The 27,450-nt window shown below is 38.9% G+C and overlaps 1 protein-coding gene across 4 annotated transcripts in view; it reads right to left on the reverse strand.

Moving 5' to 3' along the window:
• The window catches only part of PRR16 (proline rich 16), a 171,653-nt gene that overhangs the window by 87,133 nt on the left and 57,070 nt on the right, over nucleotides 1–27,450 (reverse strand). The gene's annotated exons all lie outside the window — the stretch shown is intronic.

Genomic DNA, 27,450 nt, shown 5'->3' on the forward strand with positions numbered 1-27,450 from the left:
GAATTTTATACAAAACTACTTCTATGGATCTTTGCTCTTTGTCATTTTGTACTTCCAGTACCTAAGAATACACGCAGAAATGCAGTAGGTATAATTGCAAGAAAATATTTTGGGATTTTTAATTCACATTCAAAAGCCATAGATATCAAACTCCACAAATTGTACTCAATATACATTCTTGCATATATATTGCATAAAATATTTTCCCAAAATCGGTGTTTCCTATTTAAACAATAGTAACTACAACACAAAGCTAGTTTCAGCAATGTGAGGGAAGGCTGAAAGGTCAGATGTGCCTTTTTAAGCAAGTTTGCTGATGGCACCAAGCTGAGTGGTGCAAGAAGGGATGCCATCCAGTGGGACCTGTCACACTCAAATGGGGCCCTGGGTAGCCAGATCCAGTGCTTAGCAACCCTGCTCATGGCAGAGGGCTGGAATTCGGTGGGCATTATGGTCCCTTCCAATCTAAGCCATTCTATGTCTCTGTGAATGGAAGAACAATTTGCATAGCTAAATATAACCTGGGATAATGTGTCGAGACTTCTGAGATTTGACTCAAAAACTGGTGTTCCATGAAGAATGGTGAAACACAAGTTGATGACAAGAAGAAATAAATAAACTCTGAGTTTGAATTTAGTTTAATTAGGAGTTTTCTCTCCTAGGTGTCTCTTACACATTGTCCAGAAGAGAAGTAATAGCAGCCCTTCGTTTTACAATTGCTAAGCTTCAAGCTACTCCCTCAATTAAACAGCAGCAGCTCTATAAACACAATTTCTGTTTTTTTCAACCCCCCCCGCCCCCCATTGTGTAGGAGTGTGTAAGGAAAGTGTTCCTCCTGAAACTTTTCTTAAGTATCCTTAGCAAGAGATAAAAAAGAGAATTAGTGATCTCAGCTGGTATTTGATGAGGCCTCGGAAGAATTTCCCTCAGATAAGTGTAACGATTGTGTTTACAATTATGTCATTCTTTTTATTGATGTTTCCATTCCTTAGTTGAGCAAATCAACTTTTGAGAGAAAATTATTCACATGCATTTTAAATAACCCAATTAAGTTGTGCTACTGTATAGACAACTTTTGTGGAAAAGGAAGAACTGGGTGCCTTGTACAGAAATTATCCCTGGAGATAATTCAGATTACAAATCAAATAAAAGAAACATTTTAGCTATGTAGTCCTTTGTTGTCTCATGTTGAAGAAAAAACTTTTAAATACAGTATTTTGATGCTTCTTTAGCATGCAGTTCCCATCAATATCCTAACTATAACTGAAAGCAAGTACCATAATATTTTGAATAAAAGAAACACATTTAACTCACCTGAAGACAGACATTTTGACCACTTTGATCTGTGGTAGGCAAAGCACAACATTTGCAAACATATGAAGTGCACTGAAATACTTAAACATATAACAGAAGTGCTATCTGCCTCTCTGAGATGTCCTTAGAAATACCTGTTCTTTCTCTATTATCCCAATTTGCCTGTAGTGTTGCTTTCTTCATCTTGTGTGAGAAAGCAACATCAATTTTTCTCTAATCTTTTAAAAAGAATGCACTTGAATTTGAGGTTTCTAAAGTAACAGATAGAATCTAGATCTTCTCAGCCTGGTAAAAGGAAGACTGAGAGGGTATCCCATAAATGTTTATGAATATATAAAGGGAGGTGGAGGCAAATGGATGAGGCCAGGCTTTTCTTGGTGGAGTGTACCAATAGGACAAGGAGTAATGGCCTAAAACTTAACACAGGAAGTTCCACACAAACATGTGGGAGAACTTCTTTATGGTAGGAGTGATGGACCACTGGAACAGGTTGCCCAGATAGGCTGTGGAGCCTCCTTCTACGGAGATATTCAAAATCTGTCTGGACATCTACCTCTGCAACCTTTTGTAGGGAACCTGCTTTAGCACAGGGATTGGAGTTGACAGTCTCTTGAGGTTCCTTCCAATCCCTGCAATCCTGTGATTATGTGAAGCAAGGCTGAAGAGCTTCTCAGGAGTTTTACCTCCTTTCAGAGGTTGGCTATGCATTCAGAAACATGGGTATCCACATGATGGACCATTAGACTAAACAGGAATGCAAAAATTGATAGTAAGAATTTCAACTGTATTAAACACTGTAACTACAAAGGCCAGGAGTTCTTAGCTTGCACTAGAATCAACAATCTTTATAGGTCACGGTAAAATTATCCAATTAATTCTTCATGCATGGAAATAAAATGCCCCATGACTCTTTACTGAAAATACATTTCTAATTTAAAAATTTCAAGTGATGTAAGTGAGCACGTATATTTATAAATGGGAGCTGAAGGCAATTATCATCCTTGATATGATTTATCATTTAGTATTATGTATTATTTGACCTCTACAGAGAAGTCAGCTATTCCAGTTTCTGGAATTAAAGGCATGAACTTCTAATCAAATAACATTAAAAAACTTCAGTTTCTCCTCGTAGCTGCAGGCTATCCTAACAAATGGATTTAGAAGACTAGAAACTAATTTCATCCAGATGCCAGAGGAAAACAGACGGTAATATAAATTCAGATTATTTACTATTTGCTTATGTCTAAGTTTACACGAATAGGGAAGTATATTTTCATACTATAGTAGATCTCCCTGCAGCACATAGCCACTGGACTTCTACACTGGGGCTGAATATCGGATGTTGTTTTCTGTTTCAGCTGATGAGATGACACAAACTGTGCTTCTACCACTGCCAGTTCTTGGCTTGTTGTGCAGCACCATCCACTTGACAGAGGATTTTACTGTTGATTCCTTCTCTTCTTTCAAACTTCCAATACTCTCTCAATGCCTAAGTACATGCCTTAAGACTTATGCAGCACTGTAAATATATGGACTAGAAAAACACAGGACCTAAATGTAATTTCTTATCTCTGGTCCTATCTATCTTGAAGTATATTTATATATTAGCTGATTCTTCCAAGCAGCCCATGTCTTCCTATTCTTCTGGGTCTTCTGCATGACTTATCTTTCAAATGAAGTCTCTTTCTATTCTCTCTCTCCAATTTTTTCCATAGTCCATGTATACTTACATTTCCCCTCACAAAGACGATCGAGCTCCTGTGCCCTTACTTTTGTGAGGTAAGAGAAATCCCTCTTATCCAATTATCTCCTAGCTTATTCCTCTTAGATAGGAGACTTTACATTTAAAAATCTGTTTGGCCAGCACCAGTAGTCAATATTGTGATGACACAGCACTTCTAGTTGCACAGAAAACAAATAAAAATTAGCAGCTTTTTGTGAAAACTATGACATCTAAATTGAAGACAGAAAACCAACAACCAGTGTATCTAACCAAAGTTCACAGTCTGACAGTTGGAGACCTGAAATCATAATGTAACCAAATTTTACAAATATGCATTCACAATTATTACAAATGAAAATACAGGGTAAAAAATGGAAGTTAAATAGCAAAGGTAAGAAAGTGGGAGAGACTTCAGGTGCAAGACCTCAAACATACTCTTTACTATTCTTCAAACTAGTACGAAATACCAGCTCCAATCCCAGCCACTTAGGAGGCAGAGACAAACAGGGATGTTTTTACCTTCAATGTGTCCACACTGGTGGGCCATCTGTGCTGCAAGGTCAAGAAGTTGGGGGGAAAGCAGCTTTGCAGAGGATGAATTGGGGGTTACAGTAAGCACCAGGGTGGCCATGAACCAGCAGCATGCCCTGACATCAAAGAAATCCAGCAGCCTCCTAGTCTGCGTGAGCCAAAGCTGCCAACAAGTCAGGGGAAGGGATCCCTCCCCTCAGCTCCGCGTTGATACATGTAGATCCAGTGCTAGGCACTCAGTACAAAACAGTGGGTCTTGATGTGACTTTGGCTTGATATGTTGGTTAGTTGTACTGTTTCTTTTTTTGTACTGTTCCTGCAAAGTATTCCCATCAACACAGCAGGAGATGCTGCCTGGTTGAACAGTAACTTGACGAAAGATGAAATTCTAAACACTTCTTCTGCAAGAGCAGAATTTCTAACTAATTCTGCTAAATGTTTTATTCTTCTAAATATAGTTTTAATTCTGTTACTAAATGTTCAAGAAGCAACATTGTCAAACCTAAGAATTTCCATGTAACTTCTGATTGAAAGTACTGTGCTGTTGCGCTGCTAGGAGCAAGATGCCCCATGTCATTAAAGTCACAGGCTTCCTTTACATACATTGAAGTAGGGTGAAATTGACATTCATCCACTGTCCTGTTTCATACGTGACCCTAATCAACTATGATAATCACAAGAGGAGACCCCATCAGCAGGACTGGTAACAAAGTAGGGTTTATTTTACAGTGCAGTAAGAGACAGTTACAATAAAATATCCTTGTTAGGTTAAGGCATGGGCTAGAGAAAAAAATCATACAAAATTCTAATGGTGCCACCCCACAGCAGTACTATAGCAGTGGCTTCCTCTCTGAACCACCGAGGTAAAATCACTGATGGTATTTTAAACAAATAGATGATATCTAAAGAAACTTCAATCACTTAACAAAAACAGATGAATTTCATGCAATTTTTTTCACATGTCCATTAATTAGATATTCACTACTAACTGCCATTGGAAGCAGGCTCTTGAGCTGGATATAGTTTTACTCTTCACAACTATCCCATACACCAATTTAGAATATATCAAATCTGAATAAAATTTGGCTTCAATTTTGGAGAACAATTCACTCAGTGCCAGCCATCACAACAAGAACCCATGCTCCTCATATCACACACTCTAGATCCAACAAATCTTTAATTTTAATATGAAAGTCACCTCTGATGTGCATCTATTATTCATCTATTATTTTAAGTGAATCATAAATTTCATTTTCTCTAACCAACTTGAACTGATAAAACTCATTCAGACTGACTGGAAGAAGTGTTTTCCATGCATTTGCAATGCCTAGAATCTTTTTGATATTAGCCTGTGTGTTTTTCAGACCTAACCTAACTCCTGACTTGTTTTCTTAATTTTTTTTTAAATAATGCTATGTGCAACCACCTACATCACAAGAGAAAATTATTTTCATTTAATACTAATTTGCAGAATTCAAAAGACAATCGACCCACAGAGGGACACAGAAATACCAGAAGGAGCCTAAATTCTTCCACAAATCTGACTTTTATGTTACTCCTTAGTGACAGAATTAAGGAAAACCAAAACAACAGAAACTTTATATTTCTCTAACATCAGTGCTATTTCATTTAGTTTAAACATAAGCCACTGTATACAAAAACTAGGAATCAGACTTTGTCATCATTTATTTTTATTTAGTCCAGTACAGAATTTAAGGTACCCTATAATTAAGCATTAATATGAAGATGATAATTTATTTCTCAGTTTTGTGTATAGAAATTCCATATATGTGTTCAGATTTACATGAAAAAAACCTATAGTAGTATGGGAGTATTATTGAGGATTCACATTTTAAGATTAAATTGTTGTCTTCAGCACTATGTCTGTATTGGTATCCCTCAAAATGATCACAATCTTTCAATATTGAAATTTAACTCTTTCATTTCAACAACATAGGAACTCTCATAGGCGTGGATATATCTATGAGTTCTTAAAAACTGACCAATACCTCTATTAGCAGATAACTGTTCGGCATACTCTCCTCCTTTGCATAAAGTCTATTTTTTTCCTTATCAGAGATCACTGAACTGACTTCCAGTGTGCTTGTTTTGAAAGATCACCTTGATAATCTTATCTGAAAATCTACAGCCTCTGGAAAAAAAATACATCCTGATTTGAAATTACTAGTGCAGTCCTCTTAGAGACAAAGAAAATGTGCTCCATGAGCTGAATAGCTTCACCAAGGCTATTTCCTTATGAAAATGTGAAAAAGACATAAGAGCACAGAACCAAAAAGCAGTGTCGGCCCCTCAGTCTAACATCACAGGTATCAGAAATTTTATTGAAAGTATCTTTGTTAAAGATCTTCATCGAGAATCAATTACAAATAAATTCTGAGTAAATTTTATTTTAATGTTACTACTTGTTTGAGATTGATTACAATGGTCCTCAGATGTTTATCACTCTAACAATGGAAGGCTTTTTAAATACATAAATATCCTCTGGTCTCTGGGTCCCTGATTCAGTCCCACTGTCTTGACTGTAAGACTTTCTTTCCTCTTGTGATTTACTGCCTCTTGTCTCAGACTCTTTTGCTATGCATATCTGAGAAAGGTCTGGAAGCTCCCAATAGGTTATCCTTGGCCACCTTTACCCTTCTCCTCCACAGGACAAAGCAGTGCAGTTGCCCCAGTCCTTCCTCGCACCACATCACCTGGAAGCCTTCTGGCATCTTTCTTATACTAGGTTACCCAGAACTGAATACAGGAATTCCAGATGTGCTCTTGTACATTCTGTAGCACTATGAGCCACTTCTAGCTTCAAAGTATTTCTCAATACTACTGAAAAATCCTCTTCAGATTTCTTGCTGTGACTGGAACCCAAATTCAAGTTACAACTAACATGTATTACTTGGAGTAATTTGACAGAACGAGAGAGGAGACTGGGAATTATGCCAGCTGTTGATTCTGAGAAAAATAAATCATATGTATAGAGGAGTGATAAATACGAAAACTCTTACTTGAGCATGCCTGCCAAACTGTATTTATCAAAGTAGGTTTGACAAGGAAAAAAAGAAAAAATAGAATAACAACAGTAAACACCAAGTGTTGGAGAACCGTTATGATTTACAGAGGCAGACAGCATTACCTCTCCTAGGGAATAAGAATGGCAATTGCAAGAGCAGTACTCTGACGGCTGCCAATTGCATTCAAGAGCAGAGGCCTCCAACAGCACTGATGACCAAACAGAAGACCTTCAGAGGCACTATGAAGCCAACAAGTTTTCCAAACATTCTGATAATGTTTTTTGTCAGTATTCTGCGTCATAACATCACACAGTGCATCAGGCATTAAGGAGTAAATGCTGCAGTTTCATGGACTGTCAATACTTCTGCTCTCTAGGTTTCAGAAGACTTTTATTTTTCCACTTCCATTTCCCAAATGGAGTGAAAGATAGAACTGACAGGGAGTCACAAGACTGGCTCTTTGCTCTCTCCGTGCTCCCCGGCCACCTCTCCTACTTTGGTTTCACAAACTCTCATTTTATTTATTAGCTTCAATTCCAAACATATTTTATTCCATTGTTTTATCTCACATTTTACTACTATATTTTGTAAACTAAATTCTCCCTTAGCTTGTTGCTGCTGTTCTCCCACCTCCCTTCCCAGGGCATGGGTAGTTGGGTCCCTTTCCAACCCTAGTCATGGAACTAGGTCAAACCACGACACACTCAGCAGCTTCCATAGTTTTACTGGACATCATCTGCAAAGAGTTTTGCCAGGATTTGGTATGTATAACTGGAAAGCTGCACAACTAAGAATTCTTGTAACTATTGAGTACTGTTATGTACTATCAAAGGTACATGCTGAGTACCCTTGAACATGTGACAGCCCTGTTACAAGGGGCAGAGTTCAGATACTGTTTTAAGAAATGCTGCAAGATTTATGGTGAAAGCTGCTATCCACCAAGAAGTCTCAAGGAAAACAAATCATCTCTCCACAGGCACAACCCAAAGGAGTAATTTCTCAGAGAGCTCTATGGACAAACACAAAATGTTTTCGAAAAGAGGAATTCCTGGGTAGCAATGACACAGCCTTAACGATTTTTTAGGAATACTATTTTACACTTTAAGATATTGTTCTGTTATAATATTATGCTTTTCTGGGTTCTACATGTTCTGGAAGTGTTCAGAATTGGAACTGTTCACAATTCACAACAGTAGTACATCAATTATTTAAAAATATATCACTAATAGACTATGTCATGTTCTGAAATTTACTGTACATTTTGTAAGAGCAGTTGACTCATTATTGGAATTTCAAGTACAGTTCTATATAGTGATGGACAAAGTACTACTAAGAGCATAACAATATCCATCTGTTCTTCTTTCAGCATCTAAAAATATTTTTGAGAATAGAAATAAATCTTTTTCAAGAAACTAAAACTTGCTAAGTGCAGTCGCTCTTGGAAATTTTAAAACATTCAGTGCAGATCAACTTTACAGCAGTAACCATGTTAAACTGTTGGCATAAAAAAAGAGTGAAAAGCTTGTGGAATAATCTTTTTTTCCCACATTTCAAATAGGAGTGCATGCAAGTCAGTGGCACCTCTTTCATTTCATATTCAAAAATAAATAAGCAACAGAAAACCTCACACCGTATTCCAGCATCTTCTTTCATTATCTGCAGATCTTTTGCTTTAACAAAATTAATTTTCACTTTAATCCATTTCATATTTACACTATGCTAGTTTTAATGTTTCAAGTAATACATTAGCTTTAGTATGTTCCACGAGAGCTAGTCTGACAATCATGAAAATGTATTTCAGATACATTTTATAAGGTCTCTAGCCATTTATATTCCCAGAAAGACCATATGAAACTCAAAATACATTTTTTTCAGATGAGTTCTATTAATGTAGCTTCACAGGATGCTAGTAGCCAGCACAAAATTGGCTAGTTTCAGTAAGAAGCATAATGCAGCATGTCAACAACAATTTCTGTGTTAAATATGAAAGCTCAAGCTAATACTGGTATATAAAATTGATGTGAATGAGATGGGAGGTAAAAATCTGAGGTTTTAATTTGATTTACTTCTATATTCCACCAGAAACACTCATGGCCCCTTTTATATTTAGTCAAAATCTCTCACAGTGCTCTGATTCTCCCATGCCAGTGTGACTCCCTAATTTGGTATCTCATCTTCTGAAAAGCACATCTCTCGTTTTCAACTTATGTAAGCCACAATGTGAAATGCACAGCTTTTCATGTACTTATTCCAAACTTCAGACTGTTATGGCAACTGAAATGTTATTCCATTTCAGCCTCTGAAAGTCTCCCCTGGAAGATGCTAATACAGGGGGAGAAAGTTTTTAACTGCTTTGGCACATTTATGTCTCAGCACCTCTGATTTAATCTTCTTCTCACATTCTCAGTTTACTGACATGGAAGCACTGAAGGAAAAGGCTTATGTCACAAACACATAAAAGCTGTAGGCCAGACTCACAGAAATTAATTCCAGAGAACAATCTGGCATCCTCATTTCTACCTTTAACCCTGCAGTTCTCACCATTAAATCTATCAACCAGAGCCATCATGCACAACTATACTAAAATTTGAAATTACATTTCAGGATTTTTAAGAAAGCTGTTACACATACTGCAAGATTTTAAACAAAGTTTTGTCAGATTTACTGTAAACTTCAGTTAACTAGCAATGACAGAAAGGAAAATAACAGAGAGAACATACAGAAATCCCTGAAGAAGGCCTAGAACTACTGGTCATTAACTTCAAAGATAGTATTTAACTCAAGAGCAAAGCTTTTTATTACCTGAACTTCAATAAGGAAACATAACCACTACTTCTGCCTCCTGTCCCTGAAGTAAATTGCATTTTCATAGTCAGCATCTCAAAAACTTAAAAACTATTTATCTAATCATTTGGAAGGTGATTCAGTGTTACTGTCACATTCTGTTTATTTTCTTTAAAATTTTTTTCAACATTATCCTTATATTAATATTTAAAACAAGTAAAATAAATCCTTTTAAAATAAGTATATTTTGCTCCCATTCTGTTTCCTGCTTTTATTTAAGGAAACTGTGAGTCACAACAGCAAAATACCCTTAATATTGGTACCTCAAAAGCTTCAGTAAGTCAGAACAAGAGAGCTCACTCTGTAAAAACCCATGACAAACCACCTACAAGACCTTCACAATTCATCCCATTGGTACAGAAAAGGGTCAAGAGACTTCAGGCTTCCCCCCACCACTAGGAAACCTACAGAAAACAATGTTTGTGGATTTCATTAATGCCTTTTTTTTGTCTTACGTTCTTCAGACTCAAGGCTCTTTTGCCACATAAGAGAATCCATACATGTGAAAGCCAATTTAGTTATTGTGTGTTTCTGATTGTATAATTTGTCTAATAACATCAGCTAACCTGAATATCATATCAAAACTCTGAGCTAGACTGTAAGAGGTTTTTAAAGTGTTGCCACCTGCCTTGTGTAAGATAGCCTGACCCATTTACACCTGGGTTAAAATGTGACTTTCAGAGCAGCCTGGTTAGCAGATTCTCATCAGTAGGTAAAGATGAAACACATGAAGAAATGTCTGCCTGTTTCCCCTACCCCAAGCATTTAAGATCTTTCCTGTTATATCAGTAGATCCACTGCTACAATGCAAATACAGTTTTATTGTACTGTTGGATGCAAAGCCATTTTTTAATAACAGCCCCTCCCAGGTCAGACATGGTCTACTTTACTGAAAGCATCGTTTCATTAGAAGGTTTTCTGAGAATGGTAATTTAAACAATATGCCTTATCTACTCTAAGACACTATCCTTAATGGCTATACTCATTTAGGAAAGAAAATTCTGGTAAAACGTGAAAAAGGAAGAGAAGCAATCAAAGAGAAGGCAGAGATACTACGGGACAAAAAATAATTCAGAAATTCCATATAGGGGAAAAAGATCCAAGTCTCATCACACGTAGAAATCCTGGTTGTGGGTAGGGTAGATGGGGAGAGGCTGAACACACAATCTGTGAGTTTGTAATCAGCACAAAGAAAATTAAATATATATTATAAATGTAATTAATAAAAATATCTTAAAATTTAAAAATACATATACGTACATAAATAGGAAAATAGATCTCTTGTAGGAATTACACTCAAATGCATTCCAATCCAAGCCATTCTTTGATTCTATGATATTGGTATACAAAATGATTAAACCGAAGTTATACCACATTAACTTAGTGTAAGAAGCTTACAAAATTTCTTAACTACCCAGTAGGAATTTTCTGCACAATCCTCTTCCACCCCTAATCTCTTCTTTCCAAGGTTTCTCATTCTCCTTCAGCACAGAGGCATAACAGCATCTGTACACTTCAGTATATAATGAGAAGTTAAGCCTACAATTACATAAGGCATGCTTAAGATTATTTACACTAGAGACCTACTAATTTAATTTTTGTTTAATATACTTATGAAAATACAATAGCCAAAAATATGTAAGAAATATAATAGAAGGAAGAGTCACATGCTGAAAGTCAGCATAAATGAAGATAAACAAATTCATCATTAGTACTTTTAATCCTGGGAGGATTTAACTCATTTGCAGTTTCAGACAAACTAAAGCATAAAAAAAAAAAAAAAAGAAATTTCACCAAGTCATAAAGTTATGTATTGGCTTGGGTTGAGAATAGGCTTAAAGGACATCCACTTCCAACCCCCTTGCCATGGGCTGGTTGCCCCGTACCAGATCAATCTGCCCAGACTCCATCAAGCCTGGCTTTAAATGCCTTCAGGGACGGGGCACCACAGCTCTGGGCAGCTGTGGTAGGGCCTCACCTATACTCTCTGAGTAAAGAATTGCCTCTTAATATCTAATCTAAGTCTTAAAGATCATTTTAGTTTAAAACCATTTCCATTTGACCTATTCAGCTTCAATTAAAATAATAGAAACAGGCTAGCAAACATATTAATATATAAATGCAATTTTCATCTGTGGTTTGTAGCAATAAGACTTGCAAATTCATCATTAGGTAGTGATCCAAGCAGAGACGGTCAGAGATCTACTCCTCCATCTGAACTGCCACAAGTCCATGGGGCCAGATGGGATCCACCCAAAGGCGCTGAGGGAGCTGGCAGAGGTGATTGCCGAGCCACTTTCTGCCATCTACCAGAATTCCTGGTTATCTGGAGAGGTCCCACAAGATTGGAGGCTTGCCGATGTGACTCCCATCTACAAGAAAGGCCGTAAGGAAGACCCAGGGAACTACAGGCCTGTCAGCCTGACCTCGGTATCAGGGAAAGTTATGGAGCAGATGATCTTGAGGGAGATCACATGATACATGCATGGCAACAAGGGGATCAGACCCAGCCAGCACGGGTTCACAAAGGGCAGGTCGTGCTTGTCCAACCTCATCTCCTTCTATGACTGGGTGACCAGACAGGTAGATGAGGGAAAGGCTGTTGATGTAGTCTACCTGGACTTCAGCAAGGCCTTCGACACGGTCTCCCACAGTATTCTCCTGAGGAAACTGGCAGCCCGTGGTGTGGACAGGTTCACTCTTCTCTGGGTGGAGAACTGGCTGGAGGGCCGTGCCCAGAGGGTAGTGGTTACTGGAGTTAAATCCAGCTGGCGTCCTGTTACGCGTGGTGTCCTCCAAGGGTCAGTTTTGGGGTTTTGTTTAATATCTTTATTGATGACCTAGATGAGGGAATGGAGTGTACCCTCAGTAAGTTTGCAGATGACACCAAGTTGGGAGGATGTGTCAAACTGCCTGACGGTAGGGAGGCCCTTCAGAGGGATTTGGATAGGCTGAACAGCTGGGCTGAGCTCAATGGGATGAGGTTCAATAAGACCAAGTGCTGGGTCCTGCACTTTGGCCACAATAACCCCATGCAATGCTATAAGCTTGGGGCAGAATGGCTTGAAGAATGTAGAGAGGAAAAGGACCCGGGGGTGTTGGTTGATGCTCGGCTTAACATGAGCCGGCAGTGTGCCCAGGTGGCCAAGAAGGCCAACGGCATCCTGGCCTGTATTAGAAATAGTGTAGCCAGCAGGAGCAGGGAGGTGATCATCCCCCTGTACTCAGCTCTGGTACGGCCGCACCTCGAGTACTGTGTTCAGTTTTGGGCCCCTCACTACAAGAAGGACATTGAGGCCCTGGAGCGTGTTCAGAGAAGGGCAACAAAACTGGTGAGGGGTCTGGAGCACAAGTCTTATGAGGAGCGGCTGAGGGAGCTGGGATTGTTTAGTCTGGAGAAGAGGAGGCTCAGAGGAGACCTTATTGCACTCTACCACTTCCTGAAGGGGGGTTGTGGTGAGGAGGGGGTGGGCTTCTTCTCCCTGATAAATAATGACAGGACGAGAGGGAATGGCCACAAGTTGCGCCGGGGAAGATTTAGATTAGACCTGAGGCAACATTTTTTCTCTGAAAGAGTGGTCAGGCACTGGAATGGCCTGCCTAGGGAGGTGGTTGAGGCACCATCCCTAGCGCTGTTCAAGAAGCGTTTAGATGGAGTGCTGAGGGATTTGATTTAGTAGTTGGGTAGGAATAGTGATAGGAGGATGGTTGGACTAGATGATCTTGTAGGTCCTTTCCAACCTAATGAACCTATGAACCTATGAATCATGTCTAAGGTCCAGCGGACATGAACTGCTACAAGGTCTATGATTTGGTTTGCATAACTATTAGCCTTTTCTGAATCTTCTCCTAAAGCTTGCTTGGAAGCTAGGGACCTAATCCTCATTTCCTGCTGTCCTGATTTTAAGCATTTCTAGTCTCTCTTTCTCTTTAATTTTTTAAAATTCTTTATTGTCTTTTTGTCTTTTTGACATGCCTTTGAGCCAATATTAATAACAAGTTTTTTATATGTACTTCTTTTTACATCAAATATGCTTTTATATTTCCTGTTTAATAATAATAAAAAAAATACAACTTTAATGAAGCACATCTGTTGTGTCTACTGAAATTGGGTTTGCAAAATGGAAATGGCAGAGCCTTCCAGTTTTTTCATTTTTCAGCCATCCTTCTTATTACCCTATCTCTACCTTTGTCAGTTTCTACACATTTGGTGTTATGGTTTTATGATTTTTGTTGTATTATTGATATTCCACATCATAACATCATGTGGTTTATTGGGAGTTAAAGAGTTAATGCTGTGGTGTAGTGGTTAGGAGCCGGTGCTTGCATGGCCACAGGCCGGATTCGATTCGTGGTCAGGTATATCCAGAACGGAGCTAGAGCATTAACTCCCAATACACCACATGATGTTATGATGTGGAATATCAATAATACAACAAAAATCACAAAACCATAACATTTGGCTTTTACACTAATTGAGAACTTCTCCAGCAGCTAAGAATTCTTTAGGACTATCACACAACAAATTACTCATCTAATGAAATATGCATTGCACATGCTTTGTATTGTTGCTCTGTAGCCTTCCTGACTTCAGTATTGCTACTGTTACTCATTGACTTTGACTCTGAAAGGCCTCAGGACTTTTACTAAATTTATGTTGGCTTGTGTAGAGATTTGTCTCAGATGATTTGACTCTGAGAGTAATTTTTTTTTCTGCACTGCCTTAATGCCTACTATCTATTTTGTTTTATTTTTCATAATGTTTGCATAATAACGTAGTAGAACCATACTTTTTATGCAGCTAGTAGTAACAGGTTATACGAAAGTAAATGCAACCTGCCATAACAATGTCATGTATAGAAAAAAAAAAAAAAAAAGAAGAAGAAGAAGAAAGGAAAGCACCTCGAAAATGAAGACACAGGATGAAATACTGAGGAGTATGGGTACTAAATGGTTTAGAGAGGGAGCACAGAATGACAGTGACAGTGGAGACTGCATGGCCTAGAGATAGTGATTGCTGGCAATGCAAACCTGGGAACCAGGTAAAACATTTTTTGAGAAATAACAACAGGAACAAAGAACAGGAACAGCTACCTAGAATACGTAAAATCCACCACAGACGGCAAATTCGAATGTAAAATGAAGTTACAGACCATTGAGAGTAAGTCAGGCATAGAGGGTACTGGAAGCATTCCTCAGACCTCATGGTGAAGAATATACCACCATACTATACTTCTCTTAGTAGTCTGGAAGAAGAAACCTAAATATTCAACATCATACTTCTCCTAGCACAGAATGAGGGTGCTGTCAGATTGCTGCACCCTCATCACCCAGACAAAATTGACTTTAGGAATCACACTCCCCTCATTAAAGGGTGTACATCGAAGAGACACGCAGAAGGAAGGATGTCTGTAAAAATTTCAACAGCATTGTTGACTGTGCTGTCCTGCTACAGAGCTCAATATTATGTCTTCAACTGTATATTCTGTTTTCCTTATTTTAAATGGGCTAACTGCAAAAATAACTGCTTTTAAGACTATGTATGAAGTCATTCTCTTGGTCTCAGGTTCCCAAATCTTTAAACTTGGGAATAGATTGGTACTGTTTCTGAAGGGTGGAAATTGTTTAGGCTTTGAACAAAAATAGCAATCATAACGGTAAGCTACTAGATAAATGTTAACCACAATTCATATTGTCAGTTGCAAAAGTTAGAGAGAAAATAGTGTAAGATCTTATTGCTAAAATTATCCCCAAATTGTGGCACTTTGTAGCAAAAGAAAGGGCCTGAATGAAAATAAATGTTGAGGATGTTCATTGCAGTACTAAATGCCAGATTGTCAATGCTAAGTTTAAGTATCTTCTGTAAAAATGTTTTCACAAGCCATCTGACAGCTGAATGACTGAGGAGGAGGCCCTTTGACAGCTAAGAACAACTCTGCAGTTACAGTCTAAACACAGGTGTGACCCCTGGGAAAGGAAAAAGCTTACATAAAAATGCATGGTCTGGCAAACTGGCACTGATACACTTTCCTGTTCTAAGCTGCAGCATAACAAATATTTGTGGAAAAAGGTAGGAAAACTTTTTACTACTGTATATCATAGAATCTTAGAATTGCTTGGGTTTGAATGGACCTTGAAGATCACCTAGATCCAACCCCTTACCATGGGCAAGGCTGCCACCCACCAGATCAGGCTTCTCAGGGATCCATCCAACCTGACCTTAAATACCTCCTGGGATGGGCCATCAGAAGTTTCTATGGGTAGCCTGTGTCAGATCTTCACCAGCCTGATTAGAATCCAACATCAAACTGAAATCTCTCCTCTTTTACTTTAAACCAGTTCTTCCTTGTCCTGACACAGACATTCAGCCCCTCCCCTCCCTCCATCACCTCCCTCCCAGCTTATAAACTCCCCTCAGCTACTGGAAGGCCACTCCTGAGTATTCTCTTCCCAAGGCTGAAGAAGCTCAGCTGCCTTTGTAGGAGATGTGCTCAAAACCTCTGAGCATCTCATGGCCCTCTTTGGGTCCACCTCAACAATTCCAAGTCCATCTCAAGCTGGGTCCCCAAGGCAAGCCCCATGTGGCTCTGGGCAGCCTGCTCTAGTGGTTGGAGACTGCCCACGGCAGGGGGGCGGGGTGAAACTAAATGATCTTTGAGGTCCTTTTCAACCCAGGGCATTCCGTGATTCTATGATTAATTCTATGAATCATTTACCCCTTTCCAAGGATCAGGGCTTACCAAACCCTGAAAAGAAGGCAGTCTACAAGTAGAGATGCTTCCCTTGTGGCTGTCAGCCCTTACATGAAGTTAGTGACAGGTGGACCCTGGGTCTACCCCTTCTGGTCACACAGGTGAATTGCTTCCACGTGTGCTCCCAGAGCTGCCTATGTTCCTTCTCCAGGTGCTCCACCACCTGGACCTAATCATTCCCATACAATGACAAACTATATACAAAACATGCAAACTTACCCTCAGTATACTACTACAGGCTAAGACAGCTTTACCTTTAAGAAACAAAGAATAGTCCTACTCGAAAGGATGGAAGTATACCCAAGAGAGTTAAAATAGGTCACTTTCATCCCTGTGTACATCTTGGCTGTCATTCAGAGCAGTTCTTGGGCAGGATCCTGCAACTAGGAGTATACTGCCTGTAAACATGAGCCAGTAGGACCACTGTCAGCTGTCAAATCAGGCCCATGTTCTCCTAAGGGAGGGAGGGAGAGGAGGAGGGAGAGCGTGGGAGTTAAAACACAGTGCAGTAAGAATTCTTTTTCGTCAGCACAGCTGAAGGAGACCAGGTATCTGCAGGAAGCTGTGTTGTGTTAAAGAGACACAGAGGAAAGGCAGAAGCAGCAGCTTGTCACCAAGAGTGGAACAATGTGTTCACATGAAATTTCATAATTTATGGAAATATTGCTACAAGACATTTTCCACCAACATGAGTGAGAAAAATACTTTTACCACTGTCCATTAAGTTGCTGGACAAAACTGTACTTAAGAACAATGAAAATGATTAATTCCCTTAGTTCCCTTAGATGGATCTTCCCTGCAGTTACGGCTGCAGCTCACATGAATATAGCCAATTCAGCTTCAAAGTTCAGTTGCTCACAAGGTCTCCATGGTAACACACAGCATAGCTTTTGCTAACCATCTCCCTTGTTAATAAGTCAGTTATATAAAACTTGGGTGGGTTTTGCACCTGCACTGTTCTCTATGCTGGTATGGCTTGCGGAGACCAAACTAAAATAAGTGCAAGCCAAAAATGTTATTATAGGTTCATAGGTTCATTAGGTTGGAAAGGACCTACAAGATCATCTAGTCCAACCATCCTCCTATCACCATCCCTACCCACTGAACTACTAAATCAAATCCCTTAACACCTCATCTAAACGCTTCTTGAATTAGACATTTCCTACAAAAAAACAAAGAAAAAATTGATAATTTCACTGTTTAACCCACAATGAAACAATTCATAAATGTCTTGCACAGTGTTTTTTGATGACACCTTGTAGCTCTGCTGTTCTGTGAAACAGGATCTGGACATGCTGGATCCCTGTGCTGAAGCCATTGAGATGAATTTCACCAAGACCAAGTGCTGGGTCCTGCACTTTGGCCACAACAACCCCAGGCAACACTACAAGCCTGGGACAGAGTGACTGGAAGACTGTGTGGAGGAAATGGTCCTGGAGATGCTGTGTTCAGTTTTGGGCCCCTCACTACAAGACAGACATTGCAGCCCTGGAGTGTTTTCAGAGAAGGACAATGAAGCTGGTGAGGGGTCTGGAACACAAGTCTTATGAGGAGTGGCTAAGGGAGCTGGGATTGTTCAGTTTGGAGAAGAGGAGGCTTGGGAGACGTTGCTGCCTTTTACAGCTCCCTGAAGGAGGTTGTGGAGAGGTGGTTCAGCCTCTTCTCCTGCATAGCTACTGACAGGATGAGTGAATACCTTCAAGTTGCACCAGGGTAGGTCCCGGTTGGATATTAGGAAAAACTTCTCCAAAAGAATGGTGAAGTGCTTGAACAGGCTGCCCAGGGAGGTGGTGGAGTCACTGACCCTTGGAGTCACAAGAAACATGCAGAGGTGGTACTGAGGAACATGGGGAAAATACCAGTGGTAGGTGTGTGGTTGTACTAATTCATCTTGGCGGTCTTTTCCAACCTTGGTGATTCTATGATTCTATGGAACTGGTGGGGCCGCAGATTCAATGGAAGAGAATTACCACACTGTGTGCTTTCCCCCTGCTTGCAGATTACATCAGAAATCAATTTGAAATTGGTCTATGCCTTTAAGATATTCAACTTGTTATTTCCAATAGAAAAAGGTCTTTATTCTGTAGCAAAAATGCAGTAACCAGATGCCAATGATGACTCAAACCTCACATGCTATCAAACCACACTGTTATCTGCTCGCAGATCCTGCAGCTTTAGCATTTACAGGATCTTCCAATCCCCCTTGTACACTTCAGGAATCACTGTCTAGCCCCAGTACAGCATTTCAACTTCATCTGGAGAATAAGGCCACATAAAAAGAAACTACGACATTTCACTGTCTACAGCTGTGCTACACTTGAAGGATAAAGGATATATTTGCTCTGCTGAAGGCATGCCATTGCCGTGGTTCATCTCTGACTGCGTCATCTGCTTAACACACCTGCTTCTCACATGAACCAACACATCAGATTAAGGTTGGGAAAGTGTAAATGGTAAACATTCAAGACTTACTAATAAATAGCACTTCCTGATATTTTACATAGACAAAACTCCTCTAGTAGTACAGAACTTCTTAATCTGGATGCAGCAAGCTGCTTAATGTTAATTTCAAAATTACTTCATAACATAGCATTCCCCAGAACTGCAGAAGTTACACTGAAAATATTACTTGAAAAATACTGGTTTGGTCCCTCTGCAAGACTGTATGTAAGGCAGATGCACAGAAACATCACCCACTTGAAGGACGGTACCTACTTGAATGACTAGGTCACATAAAGTAGATCTAACTTTCTGAAGAGAAGCTACTTTTTTATCCTTCTATGCTAAAGGGTTACATCCCCTGCCTTCTTGTCTAGCAAAAGCTACGTCATTTTTTCAAGCCATCATGAAATTAATTCAGAATTTCACACTGTCCTAAAATAAATTTTAATTGAACATTACTATCTCTCATACATTTTTTAAAGTGCAGGGTAATTTTTTGCTCTTTTCTAAGATAACACAATGGAACCTCCAGTGAAAGAACTGTTAGATTTGAAGACAGTGAATATGACCTTAATTTATCAGTTAGATGATATTCAGAAAAATCATATGTCTTGAATTGTACTTCAAGTTTCACATTTCTCCCTTACATAGAAAGCTATGATACAAATATTAGCTTTTTAGTACATGACAAGCTGACTGCATCAGAAGTATGTACAACTTAGAAATTCTGAAGAATCTCCTTAAGGGAAATTTGAAGACTGAAAATGAGATTGAAAACAATGACCAAATTTAACAGTCTGCCTAGCTACATCTGCTCTTTGTTATCACAGTAATTGTTTTGTACAATAAACAGTACTCAATATTTTATCTTCAAGATTTGTTGTCAGAGATAGTGCTTAGTTTCAGACCTGGATGAAATCTGGAATTTTCTCTTTATAAAAGATTAAATAAAATTTTGAGAAAGTCATCACAGGAAAAAACTTACAGTTCCTTCTAATATTTTTATAATTTATTTATGGATTATTTGTTAATACTACCAAGTAATTTTATTTCTACTGTTCAGATGCAAGACAATAAAGACACAAAGCTGAAAAACTCTAGCCAGACCTCTTAAATACCTGGCGGAGAGCCTAGAAACTCTTCAGCTTAATTGTAGGCTTTCTGATCTGACCTTAAGAGTCTGTAGATTATGAATACAAACTGTCACAGCAGAGGCTATCATACAGATCTTATCAGGTACTGCCATTAACATCAAGTTTGTAAATGTGCTGGCTTCCATTTTGTGTTAAAATAACTTCTGAAACACTATGCATCTATTTGGATATGAATATACTAGTTCTACATAAAACTATTTTCCATCTGAAATACCCTCAGTCTATTTCTCTGGTTATATTTTCATGTCAGGAGTGAAACAGTCACACGTAAACAAAGGAAAGCATGAAACAAGAAGGAAACAATATGACATCATCTTACAATACCACATCTCTGGACAGAACAGAAGCAGTGTTGTCCTAGCATCAACTTGCAGTAAGACCATCATGTGGGAAATTGTCATAATAAATCTTTTTCTTGAACCTCAGATAGAACAGTGTTCACTGTGGGACCCAGATTTAATCATTTATTATTCTTCTATCCTTGGGTAGCATCTTCCTACCTTTCTAGTACATTCTGAAAGAAAAGACCACAAAAAGAATACAAAAGGAAAATAAAAACTAAAAAAAAAAGAGCTAGACTTCCTTTGCAAAATTTAATTGTGAATAAAAAGAAAGAGATGGTCAAAATGCAAAAGGCTAATTATGCCATACAGAACAGCTTATTCTTAGGAACAGAAACATGATCTGAGAAACCTTACTGAACTTTGAAATCAGTCCTGATTGAAGCAGGTCAGACTCAATAACCTCCTCTTTTTGTTTTCCCAGGGAGATTAAAACATAAAGACAATTGTCTTCAGCAAACAAACTTTTATAATCTCAAATAACTGATAAGCAGGATCTGATGGGGTGAATGAATTAAGGAAAAAAAATCTTTATTACATAAATAATATAAAAGGTGCAAGCATAACCTATAACAATGCAAGAGAATAAGTTATGAAGGCACATCGAATTAACTAGAACTCTTCCCTTACTCAGATGAAACTCAAAAAGGAATTGAAAGAATGAACAATAGTTTAAGTGATTATATAATTATGTAAAAAACAGTGATAGAGTTGTATGTACCAAATCACAAGGGCCAAAGATTAAAAATATATATATAATTGACAGACAGGATACAGTAAATAGAACAAAGAAAAATCTTAGTAACACTAGCACATGGAAGACCAAGGGAATGGTACATCCATTGGCCAACAGCAAAACATGTAGCCTGAGAAGATCAACAAGCTTCATTTAATAAATGATATTAAACAAACAATTAACAATGAAGAAATAAGAATCCACTTAATATTAGCTAGAGTCTGGAATCTTCTTGGCTTAACTGCAGCTTTTCAAGTTACCCAGGCCTCATGAAAAATCGTACTAGGACATTCAAGGAATTCCCTGCACTAATGACATAGACTTTTAATAACTGTTTTGAAACTTCATAGAGCATGGGAAAGAAGGGGATGAGTAGAATGCCTACTTTATAACTGTACAGAACTGCCAAGAAGGGGATTAACTGGAAACAATTCCTTAAAACTGCTAGAAGAAACAGTCAAATCAATGACTTGCCAATACAGGAAGAAAACATTAGGGATATGAAGAATATCCGAGGTTGACCTGTCAGGAACAATTCAAGTCAAAACAAATCTAATTTGCTTTTGTGTCAGGGCACAAGGTATAAAGGATGGGTAAGACACAAGGATGTAATAACTCCTGGCTTATACCTCACATGTCATCCTCGTAAGCTAGTTAGGAAAACACCATCTGCAGCAGGTACAGCTGAACTATATAACTCTTTTCCCCACATTTGCTTATTTGGGACTAGATTAGTAAACAAATTTCTGCATGGCATTGCCACATGTTGCAACAGACCCATTGGTAAGTCGACCAGGATTTGCTAGATTCTGACCCTGTAAGTCCTTGATTAAGTCCCTTATGCTGCTCTTCCTATCCTCCCAGGATGTTTTCACTGCAGGGTTCCCAAGGCAGAGGCAGGAGACCAAAGAATGCAGTGCAAGATATGACAGAGCTTTATATGCCAGAAATACATCCACAATTCTACTGTCTTCCCAAATTCCAATCTCTCACCCCTGCTGACCTTCAGGGTGAGGGTTAGGACAAAGCCTAAATATTAGACAGATCAAGGAAAATACACCTTACAATCTGCCACTCCTTCCAAAAAGAGGATTGCCTGGAGATACAGAGATCCCAGTATGCTAGCTAGCAAAACTCACTGGAAAACAGAGTCAAAGGAGCATGTGAAAATGATTCTCTGCTAATCTGAGAAAACTGATCAAGTGAAACTGGGAAGGTTAATTATCATGGGTCTTCTGCCACTCAGCATTTCCATTAATTACCTGCAATAAGAAAAGGTTGTGCATCCTTTTAAAATCTGCAGACACTGACAACTTGGGAAAACCATAGTCACTTCATAGGAGAGGATCAGAATTCAAAATAACCACACTAAGCTTGACAAGAGATCTGACATAGGGAGGATGTGAATCAACTGTGTGCTGCCTTTAGATAAGAATGTGTTGGACAAATACAAGATGGGGAAGGACTAGACAAATCTTAGAAAAGGATCTTGCATCTGAAGTAAATATAAGTCATCAGTATTCAATGATGCTAGCCAAATGTATATGGAGATGAAACAGTGGGTGCCAGCACAGTGGGGAGGTGGGTGGTGTTCTTCAGAGCAATGATGACATCAGCAGTGGTCACCTCCGTTGCTGCAGACTTTTACAAGCAGGCTCTTGTTCACACTGGCAAAACGCACAGCTAACGCTGGTGACTGTTGAAAAACAGCATTCTGTAGCTAGTAATTTGCTCTTTCAAACAGTGTTATGCTCTTCATATCCGTTGTACTTTCAGTGGAAATAAATAGGAGGCACTGCTTTCAGAGCAACAAATGTGGGAGTGTGCACATGTGTGTATACTCATGCACATGCACACATACACATACTTTTTAAAATGTCTATTTACAAATTATGATACAGAAAAACAACTGGTAAACTCCAGATATTTTTAGAACTTGAGTTACCTCACAGCCTAACCAATTTTTAGATTAAAAAAAACAACTTTTCATCACTGCTCGAAGTATTAAGTAATATATTTTCACCTATGACCATAATGTACTGAATAAAGATTTTTCCATGCATATTCACTGTTTGTGACACATGATAAGTCATGCTAACTAGAATAGTTCCCTTGGGAACTGTGATATTCTCATTCTTTTGCCAAGATTACCCTACCCTGGTGAACAGATTAAAGGCAATTTATGTATTAATTGCATGAAAACTTTGCTTCCTCACAGAACCACCTTACTTGTTTCAAATTTCAAGCAACATTTTATTTTATCTGACTTGATGTCATACAAATTTTCATAACCATTTTTGTTTTTTTTTTCCTCCAACAGAAGACTTTGGAAGATTTATCGGAAAAAAATGAATGAATGAATTAATTCAAAACAGTCCATGAGTGGCTGGCTGAATTTGGACACTGTAAGAGATGGAGCAGCAGATGTGAAGTTGTACAGATGGATAAAAAAGAGCTTACTTAGGCGGTGACAGGATGTGCAAGATCAGAGCAAGGACAGATAAATAAAAAGTTCACAAAGAAAAGATGGGAGAGCTTGAGACAGTAAAACAAAACATGGCTTGAAACAGTAAAACAAAGCTATTTTTTCTTCATTCGTTGGCTGCTCTTTCAATTTAAAACTGAAGACAGGAGCCTCCCTTCAAGCATGGGAGTGTCACGAGCTGCCGTTTAGCTAGTGTACTCCCACCAGACAGATGGACCCCCTTAGTTGTGTTCTGTGAGACACCCCTGGGCAGAGACGCCCCTCCCCATTCCCCTCCACCTGGTTCTGTTCTGTTCTGTGGGATCCCCCACCCTGAACAGACAGAACTCCCTTGTTTTATTCTGCGGGATGTTAGAATAAGAATTATTTGCAGAGTGGTGGCATAGCTTACACTCACTTAAACAATTTAAAACAATTCTATACAATTTCCTTTTCTCCAACAGTCAATGTATTTGATAGCCATATGGTGTCTTAAGATTACACTGTTTACTGTGAATCGTTATTTCTTGTGACTATTTTTTTAATTAGTAAGATGCCAAAAGCAGCAAAAACTGAAGAGGTTTGATCCTTCCCTGCACTCTAATCAGTTCTAAACATTTTGGTATGCAAACCTGCTAGCAATTTTTTTGTTTCTTTGTTTTAAATCGTTGAAAAATGAAACTAGCAAGGAATGAGAATGGTCAAAATGAAGGATCTATTAGGAACAATAATGGCGATACTCTAACTGCAACAAGAAAGGAAAACATTGTTATTCTGCCTTAGAAAATGTAATAAGGCACTCCTGACACTCCAGTAAAATTTCAAAACCAAGATGTGATTGATTCAGAAAAGTCTTTCTTGAATTTCATTAACTCTGAAAGACCGAGAGCCAGTATCATCTTTCTGCCCAATACAAGATCAACACTACCTGAAGATACGTCCTAGAAATTTCACTGCCAATGTACTTCAACTCTTAACTGCAGAGAGGCTGATTCAGTTAGCACACTGATTTTTTTTGTCCTCTTTATTAAAATACCTGAAAATGAGCAAAAAACAATTTTTTTTTTCAAGAAAAGAATGAATTCTTAGATATAGCCACTATCTATCAAGCAATCAAACAAAAATAAAGTTCATCTTGAGGTCATCCAAACTGAACTCCATGGCAAGATGCGAATAAGCCAGCAATGTGCCTCTCAACCCAGAAAGCCTTGTTTTCCAGGATCCTGGAATGTGTCAAAAGAACCGAGGCCAAGAGGGTGAGGACCTTCTGCTCTGTGCTGGTGAGACCTCACCTGGAATACTGCAGACTCCAGATGTGGAGTCCTCAGTACAGGAAAGACATGGACCTACTGGAGTGTTTCAGCCACAAAAATGTTACCAGGGATGGAACACGTCTGCTAAGAGCACAAGCTGAGGGAGCTGGGGCCGTTCAGCCTGGAGAAGAGAAGGCTCCATGGTAACCTGAGAGCAGCCTGTCAGTACCTAAAGGGGAGCTATGGGAAAACAGGAGACAGACTCTTTAGCAGGGCATGTAGTGATAGAACAAAATGAAAGGGTTTTAAACTAGAGGAGGGGGTTACATTGGATATAAGGAAGAAGGTTTTTCCAGTAAGTGTGGTAAGGCACTGGCAAAGGTTGACCAGAGATGTGGTTGGATTCCCCAACCCTGGAGACACCCAAGGTCAGGCTGGATGGGGCTCTGACAACCTGATGGAGCTGCAGGTGTCCCTGCTCACTGCAGGGGAATTGGACTGGATGACCTTTAAGGGTCTCTTCCAACTCAAACGATTCTATGACTCAAACTATCAATAATTTATGCAGAATTATTAGTCACTAGATTTGACAAAACTATAATCTCCAGCTCACCATCTTCTTTTTCTGCTGCATACTTTTCTACAATTCTCTTTCTTATCAGACTAGCACACTGCCTAGCGCAGTAACACTGAAAAAGTCAAAAAGATATCAGAATATTTGAAAACAATTTTCCAAAATTTCTGCAAGGTGTCCCTGCAAAGATAACTGCCTGGACTGATCAAGTGCTCTACCCATTGAAGAAGTGGAGAAAGTAATCAGTTTAAACTGCAGCAATGAAAACCCTATTAAGAAAATATTTTTTAACAGTAAAGACAAAAAAACATTACACCAGACAACTGGGAATTTTGCATAATCAGGATCATTTGCAATCTTCATAGAGAACAATTTTTATCCAGTTGCAAAACAAAATTGGCATAAGGGCACCTATTAAATTTCCTTTCTAATTTTAGAATACAAAAGCAAAACTATTTAGTTACCTGGGCAGATTGAATCTCCTACAAGTCATTTTAGAGTAGCTGTTTGTTGCTGGTGCTTTTTTTTTGTTGTGTTCCCCTTCTTTGTTTTTGCTGGTTTTTAAAGTGCTGTCTCAGTTTGGGCTGGGATAATTTTCTTCCTAGAAGCTGGTATGGTTCTGTCTTTTGGATTTAGCATGATTCTGATAACATACTGCTGTTTTAGTTACTGCTGAGCAGTGCTTTACAGCTCCATAGAGAGGGAGATCAGGGGGGCACAAGGAGCTGAGAGGGGACGGAGCCAGGACAGCTGACCTAAGCTGGCCAGAAGGCTGTCCCATACCACGCAGCACAGCCAGTTTGTCTCAGGGACTGTCTAGATATCACTTTGGTGGGTATATGAGTAATTGCATAGTGCATAACTTGATTTATTCTTTTTCTTGCTGTTGCTATTATTTTTTTCCTTTATTTTTACCTTCTTATTCTTTAAAAATATAAAACATGTTTTAGTATTTCAACATTCCTTACCTTCAAAAGACCTGCAACTCACTCATGTTATATACACTATCACCAGATACTACCAGGTAAATCTAAATCTAATCTAAAGCATTCTCCAGTTTGATTCTTTCAGACATTAATCCATAAAAGATACAAGAGACTGGACAGGCAGCTAAATGGATAGCAGTCACCTTGTCTATTCACAGCACTAAGTAATGTAGATTATTTTCAACTATGTCCTATAATCCTCCAGGCAGGAGGGTGTATTTTCACATCTACCACAGTTTTCCACCTATTCTCTTCTCCAGCATTTCCAATAATCCTCTATCCTTAATCCCCACTGCCATTGGGGTTTTTGCACAGCATGCAACAGTCAGATGCCTCCCTGCATTGGCTGGTGAACCCCCCTGCTCAGTGGCCAGAGACAGTGGCAATTTCCACACTGAAAGGTACAAGTATCTCTGCTAAGGCATCCTACGTCAAGAAGAAGAGCATGCAGTCAGCATTAAAAATCACCTCCAATAAATGAGTGGGAAGACCAAATGGAGGCTGCTAAAGCTTGCTAAGCTTTCCCTTGGCTGCAGCCTATCCATTCTTTCATCCTTTAACTGTGTTCCAAAATACTTGTAAAGCCTCCCACCAGCAGAAAGCAATTATCACTGTTATTTTCAGATACCACCTCCCATGCGCTTCCTGACATTTTCTGGAAAAAAGAAAAAAGAGATATCTCTTCTGTTTATGAAAGGAAGCACTCACACTCGGAAGGAGTTGGACAGCCAACCTGTCATTGGAGGCAGGATTAAAATGCATACAGAATCATAAGCATTTTCACTTCACTCATTTTTCTCCCTTTGTCCTGCGTGCTGGTTGCTGCAATCCTTACTTAGATATGCCTAATTCTCCCACTAGAAGCATGCGTACTCACAGCTACAGCTTCCTATCTGCTTTGTGTAGGAGCGCAGATCATGGAGATCCTGAGGTTCCATGTGCACATACACATACAAGCCCTGCTCTGTCGCACAGCATGACAAAAGCTAAAATAGAATTGCACTCCAGCTAGATGAACACAAGTAAATTACTTCCAGAACTCAGGCATGCTGAATGTGGGTCTCAACATCTGTGACATCTCTGTTGTCTCTATACTGAAATTCACACCTGCAAAGGCAACGGCCCCCAGGGACAGAACATCTTAAGGGACAACAAAATGAAAAAAAACTGTAAGGGTTCTTTAAAAATTAAAGATGGGAGTTTTTTTTTAGATGAACTTATCACCCAATTGGTATGAGCTCACTCAATTTTCTCCAAAGATTACAAATTCAATGGTCAATAACAAATTCATTGTGAAAATTAACTGTGCC

Source organism: Cyrtonyx montezumae, unplaced genomic scaffold (assembly GCF_038088225.1).
Source record: "Cyrtonyx montezumae isolate F1298 unplaced genomic scaffold, pur_monq_1.0 scaffold_30, whole genome shotgun sequence".
In the NCBI taxonomy this organism is placed as follows: Eukaryota; Metazoa; Chordata; class Aves; order Galliformes; family Odontophoridae; genus Cyrtonyx; species Cyrtonyx montezumae.